The 13648-nt window shown below is 41.6% G+C and overlaps 1 protein-coding gene across 5 annotated transcripts in view; it reads left to right on the top strand.

Moving 5' to 3' along the window:
• LOC136845699 (uncharacterized) overlaps positions 1 to 13648 on the top strand; it is a 75437-nt gene that overhangs the window by 43745 nt on the left and 18044 nt on the right. The window lies entirely within an intron of this gene.

The raw sequence follows: 13648 nt of genomic DNA, 5'->3' as shown, positions 1-13648 counted from the left end.
AGCAGAGCCAGAAGTATTCTGTGAATCTAATGAAGACGAAGAATATTCATATGAAATGAATTCAATAGTGAATGAAAAAGATCCACTGACTTGCAAAAAAGAAGTAAAACAAGAAAGAAGAAATAGTCACAATGGGGAGAAGCCTTTCAGATCCACTGACTGTGAGAAAGCATTTTACAAGAAAATTAATCTTACAGGTCATATCACAAATCCTGCCAGAGAGAAAACATTCATGTGCAAGGAATGTAGGAAAACATTTTCCTAGAAACCAAGACTTAAAGTTCATATGAGAATTCATGCTGGAGAGAAACCATTCATGTGCAAGCAATGTGGGAAAGTATATTCCAGGAATCATGAACTTACAGTTCACAAGAGAATTCATAATGGAGAGAAACCATTCATATGCAAGGAATGTGGGAAAGCATTCTCCAGGAAACTTCAACTCGCAGGTTATAAGAGAATTCATACTGGAGAGAAGCCTTGTACATGAATGGCTTCTCTCCAGTATGAATCCTCATATGATTTGTAAGACCACATGTAGAGAAAAATGCTTTCGCACATTCCTTGCACATGACTGTCTTCTCTCCTGTAGACAGTGTGAATCAGTATTAGCGACAACTTTGATGATTTCTGGCTTATTTTCTCCTGTATGGTATTGTGCTTGTTTTCTGTTCACGCATTATGTCATCTACAACAAGCAGAGATGAAAGCATTAGGTTCTATAGGAAAGAGTTTGTGGAAACTGAATGTTTCGGTTGTGCGTGACCACGTAGCCTATATGTTAGCCTAGCTGTTGAGGCATGAGTGTGGTTTTCTTGATGTGAAGATAATGAATGATCTGATGAGAGAATGAAAATTTTGTGAAGTATCGGAAGATACTAGAGGCTTATTGTTTATGTAGATAATTCATTAGGGTACACCGTAAGCCTACTCTGTCTTTTTTTATATAAGTAACTACCAAATAATTACATAACTGTATTTTCTAACTTTCGGGGTAAGCTTAAATTCAAAATTTGCGATAGCTTTAATTGTTTAGTGTACGTGACTAGCCCCGCCCACTAACGGGAATACCAGGAACGACTTAGCAGACAGCTTTATTCTGTTTCTGCCGTCCCCGATGTAAACTTCAGGTGTTTGCAGCAGCTTTGTTCATTATTTGCCAGTTGTATAACCAGATTTCAGTGAAGTATTACTCTGATTTCATGTAGCCTTCAAGCTTATTAGCTTTCAGGATCAGTTTTTTTATTTTTTTTATTATTGAGATCTGATTCAAGTTCATCATTTTTTCGCTGCTGTAGCGAAGTTATAATCAAGATTAAACATCTTTTCACACTTTTCCTTTGCAGAGAACTGAAAAAGTGCAAGAGCAAGAATGTAGTAAGGAGAGATTTTGTGCTTAATGTTTTGGTGGATTAGCTTTAGGAGCGAAGGTGTTCACAAGAGCCGAGAATCATGCTCCAAGCTCCCAGCTCATCTGGTGCCACCTTCAGCCAAGTGCCAGTTACAGAACACCCAACTCCCGCTCTCATGTGACCGAACGCCTGACGCCAATTCTCCCCACATCCATTTTTCTCTTCTGCTACTAGCCCTCCTACTTTTTATCCACTTGCTCCCGCACCTGGCTCCCTCGCTTCCTTCCAAGCGCCATTGCCAGTCTTGTGTAGGTTAAGGCCCGCCAGTTCTCCTAAACCTAAGTCACGGTCAGACTCCCCTAAACCTGGGAGGAGGCATACTGAAAGTTCAGTGGAGGCTGGTGGGAAGTCCCCCAGGTAGTTGCCCCCTTGGCCGAACCTGTTGCACATTCCCAGGTTTCAACAGACAGCTACTGAAAAGGCATCTCGGATGTGTAGTGGAGGAGGTGACTATTCAGACTGTTGGATCTCCTAGAGCTAAAGTCCCTGCCATACTCCCCCAAACCTGGGAGGAGACATCTTGGCGGTCCAAGGGAGTCCGAGATACTTGCCGCCTCAGTCGAACTTGTAGCACATTCCCAGGTATCAGCAGACAGCCACTGGAAAGGCATCTTGATGGATGTGTAATATCAGACAGCCACTGGAGAGGCATCTTGATGGATGTGTAGTGTTATCATCACTCGTCAGTTGACGTCTTCCTGAGCTCCTAGTGCCATCCTACTTGCGTCTGGCACCTATTCCTAATGCCCAATACCAGTTCCTGGGCACTTGGCACTCTCTTTAGAACCTGGTGCCAACCTACAGAGCTCCCATTTCCTGCTCTCACGTGCCCGGTGCCAGTCTACTAGTGTTCGACTCCAGTTTGTCTTTAGTACTCGGCGCCTGTCTTTGCGAAGAACACGCTGTTGTTGTTTCTTGAGCGCCAGTCCCTGATTAAATGCCTGACTCTGGCTTTCAAGTTGCCGGCGCCAGTCCCCGATCACCAGGCGCCAACTCTTCAGTATCGGACTCCAGCCTCTGAGTGCCATACAGACCGTTCACAAGCGTTTTTGGTTCTCTTCAGTTTGTTCAGCCTTCGCCTAGAGTTCAAGACGAGCCGACGTCGCTTCCTTTTCAGTGACAGTTAGTGTCTCGGAGTCCTGTCCTTTGCCGACAGGGACTTTTGTGTCCCGAATTTATGGGCCTGTTGAAGAAAGCTCCCATCTCTGGTTTTTTTTCTTTGTTCTCCAAGACGTCTCACAGGGAGTTGGGAGTTTGACTTTTGTTGAATAGGGAGGAGAATGTTATTATTATTATTAAAGTAGTTTAACCAGACCACTGAGCTGACTTTCAGCTCTCTTAGGGCTGGCCCGAAGGGGAGGATGAATGTCTTTGGACTTTCCTCCCTCTGGTGCTTCAATGGAAGTAGACCTCCTTGTTGAAGACCTTGTCAAGATTTTTTAAGTAAAAGGTTTTTTCTTGACTGGCACCAGGAGCACGGGCTAAGAAGATAGAGGACTGCCAAGCGTTTACTGAGAGACGTCGCCTCGGATTTTAGAGATTTCTGCTCTTTCCTATGGCATCTCAAGAAGAGAGAGCTCTGTTGCTCCTTTTCTACTGTGAGAGCCACACAGTCGCAATCAGCCCTGTTAGTTTTGCCTTCAGACCTGCATCACCTCTTCCTCAGAACACAACCTCCAATGCAAAAGTCAGCTTTTTGGATGTCAGTCTCAACTCTTGGAATTCTCGGGCTTTCCATCTGTTCTTACTCGTAACATTAGTGGACAAGTCTACTGAGGACTCTGTGGACAAGTCTACTGAGGACTCTATTGTCCACCGAGACGTTAGTCAAGTTAGAGTTTTGCAATTCTTCCTCTGGTTTTCATCCAGTTCAAAGTTTTCCAGCGCCAGACACTGTAACCTTTTTAGGTTCTTCACAGCCTCTGAAGATACATGCAGATGATGGTTGCTGTTCCCCGCTTTCTGTCAAATGGTAAGGAGGATAGCTTCATCTCACAGCCTTCCTGCAGTTTCGCTGTGGTTCCCTCTGTTGCTTCCTCTGTCTGACTTCTTTGGAATGGTGATACCTTCTCTCTTGACTGTTCTTTTGTTGTAAGACTACTTGAGCTCCAAGCAAGAACAGAAAGTGCTGTGAACCGTCATGGACTAGTGCTTTGTAGTGGCCCCCATTCCCGAACACGTGGAATCAACTTCCTGGCACCTGGTGCCCATTCCCGAATGCCTGACTCCTGTTCCAGCGCACTTGGCACTATCTAGCCAGTACTAGGCTCCTGCCGCTGAACATCTAGTGTCCACTCAGACTATTTTCTGTTTAAAGGATTGTGTCTGATGGCAGAAGAATTTGTCACACCTGGTTTTGGACAAGGAAACTGCTTTCCAGTTCCCAGGCTTTTGTGCCTCTTATGGACTTTTCAAGCATATTATAAGCATGCCAGATAGTTTTCGCATATGTTTTCAGTCTGTACGAGGTGTTGTTGACTCCACGCAATGTGTTATCGAGTCCAAATGAGAAGTCGAACCCGCACAAATGTCCATGTGTCCTTAAGGCATCTAGTCCAGTTATCAGTAAGTCTGCATGCACGATGATCTGCATGTTCGCTCAGTTGCTCAGTAGTCCGCAGGGTCGTCAACAAGCCTGCATGGCCCACAGCCCCTTTTTCTCTTCGAATAGAGAACGAAGTTCAAGATGGAGACAAACTAGACAGTCCTGTCGTCCATTCTTCAGGGATATTGGATGGAGACCTGGATATGCAGGATACTTCCTTCCACATCTATGTCCGGACTTTATAGAGTATCTCAGATCGGTCTTATGAGACAGGGTCTTCCTGTTTGGAGATCTAGGCTTCAGCCTCTACGACACCAGTCTTCTTTCTAGTCCTCACTTCTCTAACATTTGACTTAATTTTCTGGTCATGAACATCAGTTTTTCCTGGACCATTGATTTCTTTGATTCCTTTCGGAGGAAAATTGCGTGAAGATTTTGAACACAATGCCAACTGGGACAGGGAAACACAGCCAGTCACTGTCGTTTTTTTCCCAGAGCCCGGTTTTAAGTCAGACCTGCAGTGGTGGCTGTCTGAACTAACTTTTGGAAGGGAAGTTCCTTTATGGCTGTCTGAACTAACTTTTGGAAGGGAAGTTCCTTTATCCTCTGAGGCTAGACTTAAGACTTCTTCTCAATGCCTTGATCTAGGTTGGGGAGCCTGCTTGGGCTACTGGGAAGTTTCCTGCATGTGTCCCCGGAAGAACGGAGCCTTCACACCTATTTCAGAGAGTTGAAAGTGATTCGCTTAGGGCTTCAGTGCTTCTCGACCCTGGTTCTCTCCTAGGCTGTGGTAATCCATTAAGACTAGACACAGTCCTGACATTTATTATGTTGAAATAAGGAGACTCTTTCTCTCATTTTTTCTCTACCAAACAGCAAGAGAACTACTGTGGACGTTCAAAATAGAGTTTTCTGGTCTCTCGATTTATTCTGGCCAACTAATAAGCTGTCAGAAACTTATTCTTACCACCGAGTGGACCTTGAATCCCCTGGTCTGTCAGGATCTGTGGAATCTATGGGGTAGGCCAACTTTGGACCTGTTTACCACCTTAGGGAACCTTTGTCTTGCTCATTTGTTCCCCAGACCCTCTAGCATGGGCAGCAGACTCCATGTGGCAAGTTCAGTCCAATTTGGACCCGTGTCTTTACGCCCTTCAACATTGTCAAAAAAGTGCTGAACAAGTTTCAGGCTCATTGCAACATTACGATGACCCTCGTAGCCCCGTTCTGACCCATGAAATAATGATTTCTGAACCTGCCAAGGTTGTTGGTGTACTCTCCAAGACTCCTTCCCCAATCCATGTCTACTCATCAACCTCACTTCAAGAGATACTGTGGCGGAATTTAAACCCACAAACAAAACAACACTCACCCTGATCTTGGTTGCTGGAGATGGGTAAAGGTCCACGATGCTAATCACAGCACACAAAACCACAAAACAAAATTGCAAACAAACCCTCCACCAACAACGGAGACACATGCACCATCAATATCGGTACCTTATCCAAGACAAAAAAAAACAGGCGAACTGCCCGTTCACTTTCAGGTTGGACCTCAACTACTCAAGACTTCCCAAAACCGAAAAACTCCCGACAGACAGACAGACAGCGCCGTCAATCTCCAACAGCAAACCACTCACTGCGACAATTACAGCTCGCTCTCTCTCTCAAAAGCGTTGGGAAATGCTAGATACAAACAAATTTATTCATCCCTCTATAATACCAACGAGGGTGGCTTGCTCGTCTGGACGAGCCTCGGACTGTCCGGAAGCTTGTCAGAATGAAGGGGCTTTTTCTAGACTTACTATAGGGATTACTGCAAATGCAGACATCAATCGTCTAGCTCCATTTACCAGAATAATTGAGCGATATTCCATAGCTGGTGTCTCAGACCACATCTTCTGAGACATCTGTGACCCGAATTGCGGATTACCTCTTTTGTCAGAGATCTAGAATCTCTTGTATTCCTCCATCGAGGGGTGTTGAGCTACGTTTAACTCAGTTTTTAAGCAACTTCATCAAGTCCTTTGACTAGTCTAAACAAGGAAGGAAATCTGGTTTCCTGGAACCTGGATGTAGTGGTGAAGTGACTGGCAGGTCCCTCTTTACCCTCTTTTGATTTACTACGCTCCTCTTCTCGGAGAAGACCTTACCCAGAAGGCTATCTTCCTGGTGACCTTGGCTTCTACTAAAATGTTTTAGTGAGATCCAAGCCATCGTTCTAGAGTAGGTCTTTTTCACAAAGAGACACGGTTTGCTTGTTTACCCTTGGATTTTAGCCAAGAACAAGGACCTATCCAAGACCTGGATCCGTTCATTTCTCCCTAAGAACTTAACAGACATCCTTGGCTCTGAGGAAGAATAGAGTCCCCTCTGTCCAGTTGTAGTTTTCAGGTATTACCTGGGGTGACTGGAAGAGCAGAGTGCCTTCCATAACCTATAGTGTTCTGGCAAGGACCCATTTCGACCTCTGACTGAGAATGCATTGTCCTCCTTCCTAATTGGACTTTATTTCTGAGACCTCCCTCAGATTCACGAGAGCATTTTGCCTACTTTAAGTAAAAGCTAAGGATGTCAGAGCAGCTTCTACCTCATTAGCTTGCAGGCATAATATGCCCCTTACTTCCATTCTGCAGTTGACCTACTTGAAGTGTAATCCATCTTCACTTCTCACTAATTGTAATGAAAGTTAAAAGTGTTAAAATTTTGCAGTACCTTGTGACTACTAGTAGTAGGTGGCATGGTATTGTGGGAGGAAGCATAGGATTTTCTCCTCTCTCTTCACCTTGTAGTAAGGTGTCGGGTTATGGGGAGCCCGGGGGTTACAATGTACCACTCTCAGTGGACGGGTTGTAGTTTTATTTTAGTGTAGGTGACACTAGTGCCTGCTTGTTTTTTATATTGTTGCTGCACCCAGTCCAAGGACACCTGTTGATGTTCTGTTAGCCATTGGAATACTCCTTCACTGCAAAGCTCCCACTTAAGTAGAGGCGCTCCACGGCTGTACCGCCACGCCACTACAGGTTAAGATGAGTACCAGCCAGAGGCAGTATTCTCCTGCAGTAGCTCTCTTAACTGATAAGGAAACGACAAGCATTGTTTTCAGTGCTAGCAACTTTGTATTTCAAATTCATTACATGATTTAATGTTTTGGAGTAGAATATGTCCATGTATCCCACCTCCTGTCAATATGGGATTCAGCTATGTAATTACTTGGTAAGCTACTTTCATAAAAATGGTATAAAAAATGCTATTTTTATAATAAAATTGAGTTTTATATATACTTTCCAAGTAATTACAAAATCAGAGCCTACCCTCCTCCCCTCTGATGGACAAAAGGCACAAACAGAATGAGATTGTCTGCTAAGTCGTTCGTGGTATCCCCGTTAGTGGGCGGGACTAGTCACCTACACTAAACAATTGAAGCGCTACCACAATTTTGAATTTAAGCTGCCCCCTGAGTTAGAAACTATAACTGTGTAATTACTTGGTAAGTATATATTATATATAAAACTTAAAGTTTTATTATACAAATAGCATTTTCCTTTTGTCTTCCAGTGTTGCTTCTCCTCCTCCATTAGCTATCTGGTAGCATAGGTTAATTCCTCTCTCACTCCTGCTCTGCCTTCTTTTGCTCCCTATGTTGTTCAGGAGAAAAAAATAGTAGGCAGATAAAATATATTCTTTTATGGTTAGAAATTTGACTATATATTAGGGCAAGACCCCCCTCCCCATAGTGATTGACTCTTCGTTTCCCCCCGCAAGAGAGGTGTCAGAGCCTTAGCATCTGTCAGTAGCTCGCCCTCTGGACTGGCCTGGATCCATTGGCCTTCTCCGCAGACAGGGAACCATGGCGTGTCTCAGGACCAAGGTCTGTGCCCTTTGCCACTTCTCTCAGCCGTCTCTCTGGTTCGGGTTGGCAAGTTTGGTGCTCACATTCGCTGGCTCATTTGTCCATTTTGGGGAAAGAGTGATGTATGTGAACTGGTAGTTACTTAGGGATACAGACATACAAGTACCATCCAACTTACAACCTGCTCGACATACGACCTCTCGCACTTACAACCGTACTAATGGCAGCGGGGCTGGGCAGGCTGGTGCATAAGAGTACACGCCGTATAACAGTTGACCACTGAATGACTTGGCAATGCACCATCTTGGGAGAACTATCTTCTCATTGCCTGGGTTAGGGACCACAACTACTGCATTAAACAGGAATCCACGATAAGTTGGAACACCCCTCTAAAAATGCTTTTAACTGTCTGCTTTAAGAAGTCAAACACCAAAGATCTCCTCAAAAAATGTTTATAACTGCCTATTTTAATAGTTTAAACATACCTTAAACTATCATCCTAAAACCTTTTAATATAATTTCAGTCATCTTACAATGTTTTACCCTTAAAGATATAACATATATGGCTTACAGCTACATGTGAAGTTACCCCTATACATATGCAAATAAAAAATATTTGATACACTATTGCCAGTATGTGCACAAAGGTAAATAAAGATTAATTCACAAAACTACTAAGGGATTCAGAGCCGATGAAACACTGTTTTTCAGCAAGAACTTTTTATCAAAGTATCGGATAAAGGTGAAAGTTGGCAAGTGTATATTTTATAACCCAACCTAAGTTTTGTAGGTATTATTTAGTACCTAAGTTTGATAGTTTTGATATTTATAGAGTAAAATGAAGTCGTCGATGGTGGAACTGAGAAAATCACAGACAAGGATCCTAAAACAATGCATTACGTAAACGTAATATGACATCGTGAGGCTCTTCTCAACCACCAGCTAGGCGGTAAATGGATATGCTTACAGTCTAGGCTTCAACAAATTCGATAATGGCCAGTAGGATATGGAATTGTTCCCGTAGTTGCAAGACTGAATTTGTGCTATAGCTTGCCACTTTTGTATGTAACCAAGAAGACCCATGGCAAGATTTACTAAAGCATGAATAGGTAATTATTTCTATAGTGGGTAATGGTTACTTGGCCACCCAAGAAGTGTGGGCAGGAGCTGTTATTAGACAATATCCATGAGAGTGTGGATTTGGGAACCAGTCATCATTGACATCTCTAGCAACGATGAGGACAGGGATGATGACTGCTTCCTGGAGAGTGACGACGAAGACATTTTGTAAATAAATTACGTATAGTGTTAGACATTTTATTTGTATATCGAAAACATAATTATTAAAACACAATGATTATAACAATATGTTAATCATTCAAACTGATTCCAATATATTTTCCTTTCCATGCATATCAATCGGGTTACATTTGATTGATATTAAGTAGGTAAATAATGGCTTGTCCTCAAAATCTTGACTCCTACCATTACCTTTTATTTGCAGCAAGTATACGAGCACTGTTTAGGGTGCTCTATGATATAAATTAAAAAAAAAAAGAAAAATAGCAATGGGTTACATTAACTGAAATAAAATAATGACTCATTGCCTTTACACCTCGAACAATTGACGGAAATGAGTATCGTTGCTCTTCATTTGAATTCTACTTCTAGTGACCGCTCCTGACTTGCTGCAAATAGAAGGCTATACAGTAAACCCGCTGCGAATAGCTAAAATCCGTGAATACTTAAAACCCCTCTAAAAACACTCAGAACTCCCTATTTTGATAGTTCAAACACACAAAAAATGCTCTAAAAATGCTTATACCTGAGTATTTTAATAGTCTTATCACAAAAAGTGCATTTAGTCATGAAAATTATATGAAAATACAGTAATTAGTGAAAATTTCTCAGTGAAAAATACCGCAAATAGAGTAAACCCCCCCGTATTTGCGGTCTCTATTCGCGGACTCACCTATTCACGGATTTCTCTATGGAACTTACATACACATTATTTGTGGAAAATTCGCCCATTCGCGTTATTTTTCACCAAGAAATAAGCATTTTTAGAGTTTTTTTTGTGTTTAAACTATCAAAATATGTAGTTCTAAGTGTTTTCAGGGGGATTTTAAGTATTTGTGGATTTTAGCTATTCGCAAAGCATGGTATCTTGATACCCATGCTCAATACGGGGTTCACTGTACAGTAATTTAGTAATAATGATAATAAAATGATTGAGAATGCTCGCCATCATTGATATCGATGAAGCCTAGGATGGGTGTTAATATCAATTAGTGAGTATGTCATCGGCAAGTGGCCAGGGCCACAGTGAAGAGACATTTTCCCCATATGTAAACTTCTCTTCACTGTGGGTGGAGCCTCAAGACGTCATAGGTTAACGCTGTTATTGTGTTCAAAACCCTTACCTGCGATTTTGATGACTCTGGCATAGGAAATACACTTTTACTCTGATAAATACAGAACTATTGAACTTGGTACTAAATAATACTTGCAAAAATTAGGTAGGGTTATAAAATATACACTTGCCAACTTATACCTTTATTCGATGCTTTGATAAAAAGGTATTGCTGAAAAACTGTTTCATCGGCTCTGAATCCCTTAGTAGGTTAAAAGAATATACTGTACAGCATCAGTAAACATTAAGCTAAAATCAATCATAAAAAAAGATTAAACACTCCCACACAGAGCATCAGAGTTATAAGCCAATCAGCAGCTAGGAAAGTTGATATCCTGCTGTGTGATTGGTTGGTACTAATTCTTCCAACTAATAGCGTGTCGTGCTGCAAGCCAATCAGCATCGAGGTAACGTACCCTGATGTGTGATTCCTACCTCCAGCCCCATCTATCCATCCATCTCTCACATTCTACTAGAATCTTTTGGGTAAAAGAGAGAGAGAGAGAAGCACTGAACTGTGTTATGTTTACAATACGGTTAAAAATTTATATTTCTATCAACCACTTTCCCTTTCTATACAGTATACCTGTCCATCTATCCTATTTTTGCATACTTTGGCATAAAAAGAGAGATTTTTGGCCAGGTGCTGCCTTCACTTTTTCAATATATCAAGATGATTGACAGGCCTTCATCCCTCCCCTAAAGTCATAGACAGAAAAGACTGGGGAAAACAAATGAAATTATATTTTGCTGTTCTTACATTAACATGAATATTTGAAAATTAGTAAATCATTTATTTATCATACAAAACAAACACGTCACATATGCATAAAAATCTCTTATCAGATGAGAAGAGAGAGATGGTTACAGTTTCCCTCTGACTGACGTGATATGAAACCAACCAAGCTACAAGCTTTGTGATTGGCCATTTCCAATTCTTCCAGCCAATAACATGTCATCATGGAGAGGGGTGGTTGCCGTACGTAGCTCTGTTATTGGCTAATCCCAACTCCTCCAGCCAATAAAAAAATTGTGAACTTTCTGGAGTTTCATATTTTTAATGATACAGTAATTTACTTATATATTTCATTAAAGGATATATAAAGTATCAAGAGAGAGAGAGAGAGAGAGAGAAGCGCTTAACTGAGTTATGTTTACGTCGGTTAAAAAATTTATATCTCTATCAACCACTCTCCCTTTCTATCTATATATCTGTCTATCCATGTCTCACATTTTACAGTATATCATTTGGCATAAAGACAGAGAGAGAAATTTTGCCCAGGTGCTACTCCCTTCACATGCCAAGATGATTGACAGGCCTACATCCCTCCCCCTAAAGTTGGAGACAGAAAAAGACTGGGGAAAATGAATGAAATGATATTTTGCTGTGCTTACATTAATTAACATTAATATTTGAAAATTAGTAAAACATATTTACCATACAAAACAAATAAACATGTTATATATGCATAAAAAATGTGTTAAATATGCATAAAAAATCACTCATCTCAGTGAGAGAGAGAGAGAGGGGGCGGTGCCAGGGTGAGGTTGAACTGAAGTGGTTATGTACATTGGAAAGCTGTTTTGTGATTTTACAGGATTTTAATTAGTATAGCTTTTTTTTATCATTAAAAATGTATTTAGTCATGAAAATAAAATGAAAATACAGTAATTAATGAATGTTGCTCAGTGAAAAAATTCACGAATTATATATTTGGAGATAAGTTCCACAGAAAAACCCGTAACTGAAGCCGCGATTGCTGATCCGTGGGTAAGCGGTGACCCACTGTATGTTGAAACGGACTTCCAACATGCAACTCAATGCCTGCCTGTACATAATATACATTACATAAATGATTAAAATATATCAGTAGAAGTACATTATGGCAAAAAATATTGAAATAATGATTATATATTACATTACAGTACTATGTTGGTACTTATATGGCAAAGGTTTGATATTATGCCGTACACAGTATGTCGGTCACTTTCTAAAGTTCAACAATCCATTTTGACTTACAACCGGTTGGTCAGAACCAAGCTTGGTTGTAATTAGGACAGTATTTGTATTATGTTTGCATCAGTAGTTCTGAGCTGCGTGTCAATTCTCCTGTTACCATTTGCTCAGCCAGTGTTGTCCTCCGTCCAGACAATAACCCTCCCCCGTCCTACTCAGTTTTCCCCTCCATTGCCTCATATTCATCACCTTGTGACAATTACAGTACAGGCTGTCCCTGTTATCAGCGATTGGGTTTTATGGCTCTTGTCTAATGATGAAAATTTGTGACTTTCAGTGCCAATATGCGCCAATTTCTGCTTATCAGCACTGATATGCACCAATTTCCTCTTATCGGCGCCAATACGTACCTAACAGAGGTGCCAATCCCAGTTATCAGCGCAGATACCTGGTTATTGGCGCCAATAAGTGCCAAAAATGGCCGATTTTCGATTATCGGTGATTTTTGCTTATTGTCATGCTGTCAGAACGGATCTCCCGCTGATAACCGGGGACTGCCTGTATTCCTTTTTGTAATAGCGGCTCTTCCTCTTTCACCGCTTACTTATCTAGAGTGAGTTAGCCTGGCGATAGAACAGCTCTCTCTTCTCAGTAAACACCTCTTAAGTGTTGCGCAGACTGATCCAGCAGTTGTCACATGTATGTGGTGACATCATACAAGAACTCTCTACCTTCCCCATGCAGCCGTCCAGTACTTACTACTGGCATTCTGTGACATCTTTGCTGATGTTCCATGGTATGTCACCTTTCTGGCATTTTTCCTCCTCACAGTCATCATCTGTAGATTGCCGTTTTCTTCTGGCTCAGTTCCTCCGTTTAGACTTTAGGGCTTTCAACGGTGGTTTAGTTGATTCTCCTATAGTATTTAAGCGGTGCTGAGCTTGCGTTGTTCCGTTTCACTTCCTTTTGCCAAAGATGATTCCATTGACTGGCGCTCTTTAGTTTACTTTTACCTCGCCTCGTGTTTAACTAGTAAGAAGTTAACATTGATTGTGGTAAGGTGTGTTATCAAGGAAAAAAGTTAAGTATACCTCAGTTTTACCAGACCACTGAGCTGATTAACAGCTCTCCTAGGGCTGGCCCAAGGATTAGACTTATTTTACGTGGCTAAGAACCAACTGGTTACTTAGCAATGGGACCTACAGCTTATTGTGGAATCCGAACCACATTATAGCGAGAAATGAATTTCTATCACCAGAAATAAATTCCTCTAGCTCTTCATCAGCCAGCCAGAGACTCGAGCTCAGGCCTAGCGAGTGTTAGTCCACAGCTCTACCAACTGTAGAGCCTGTGGGAAGTGGATGAACACTCGAAAGAGAAAGCTAGAAAACTTTTTAGTGTTAAATAACTCTGCACGCAACAAGAACAATGTATTGTACTCGCAGTTGTGTTTGTAGAGTGATCGCTTA

This window comes from Macrobrachium rosenbergii, chromosome 14, assembly GCF_040412425.1.
Source record: "Macrobrachium rosenbergii isolate ZJJX-2024 chromosome 14, ASM4041242v1, whole genome shotgun sequence".
Classification (NCBI taxonomy): Eukaryota; Metazoa; Arthropoda; class Malacostraca; order Decapoda; family Palaemonidae; genus Macrobrachium; species Macrobrachium rosenbergii.
The sequence above is the reverse complement of the archived record's forward strand: the minus strand, read 5'-3'. Positions and strand labels throughout refer to the sequence as shown.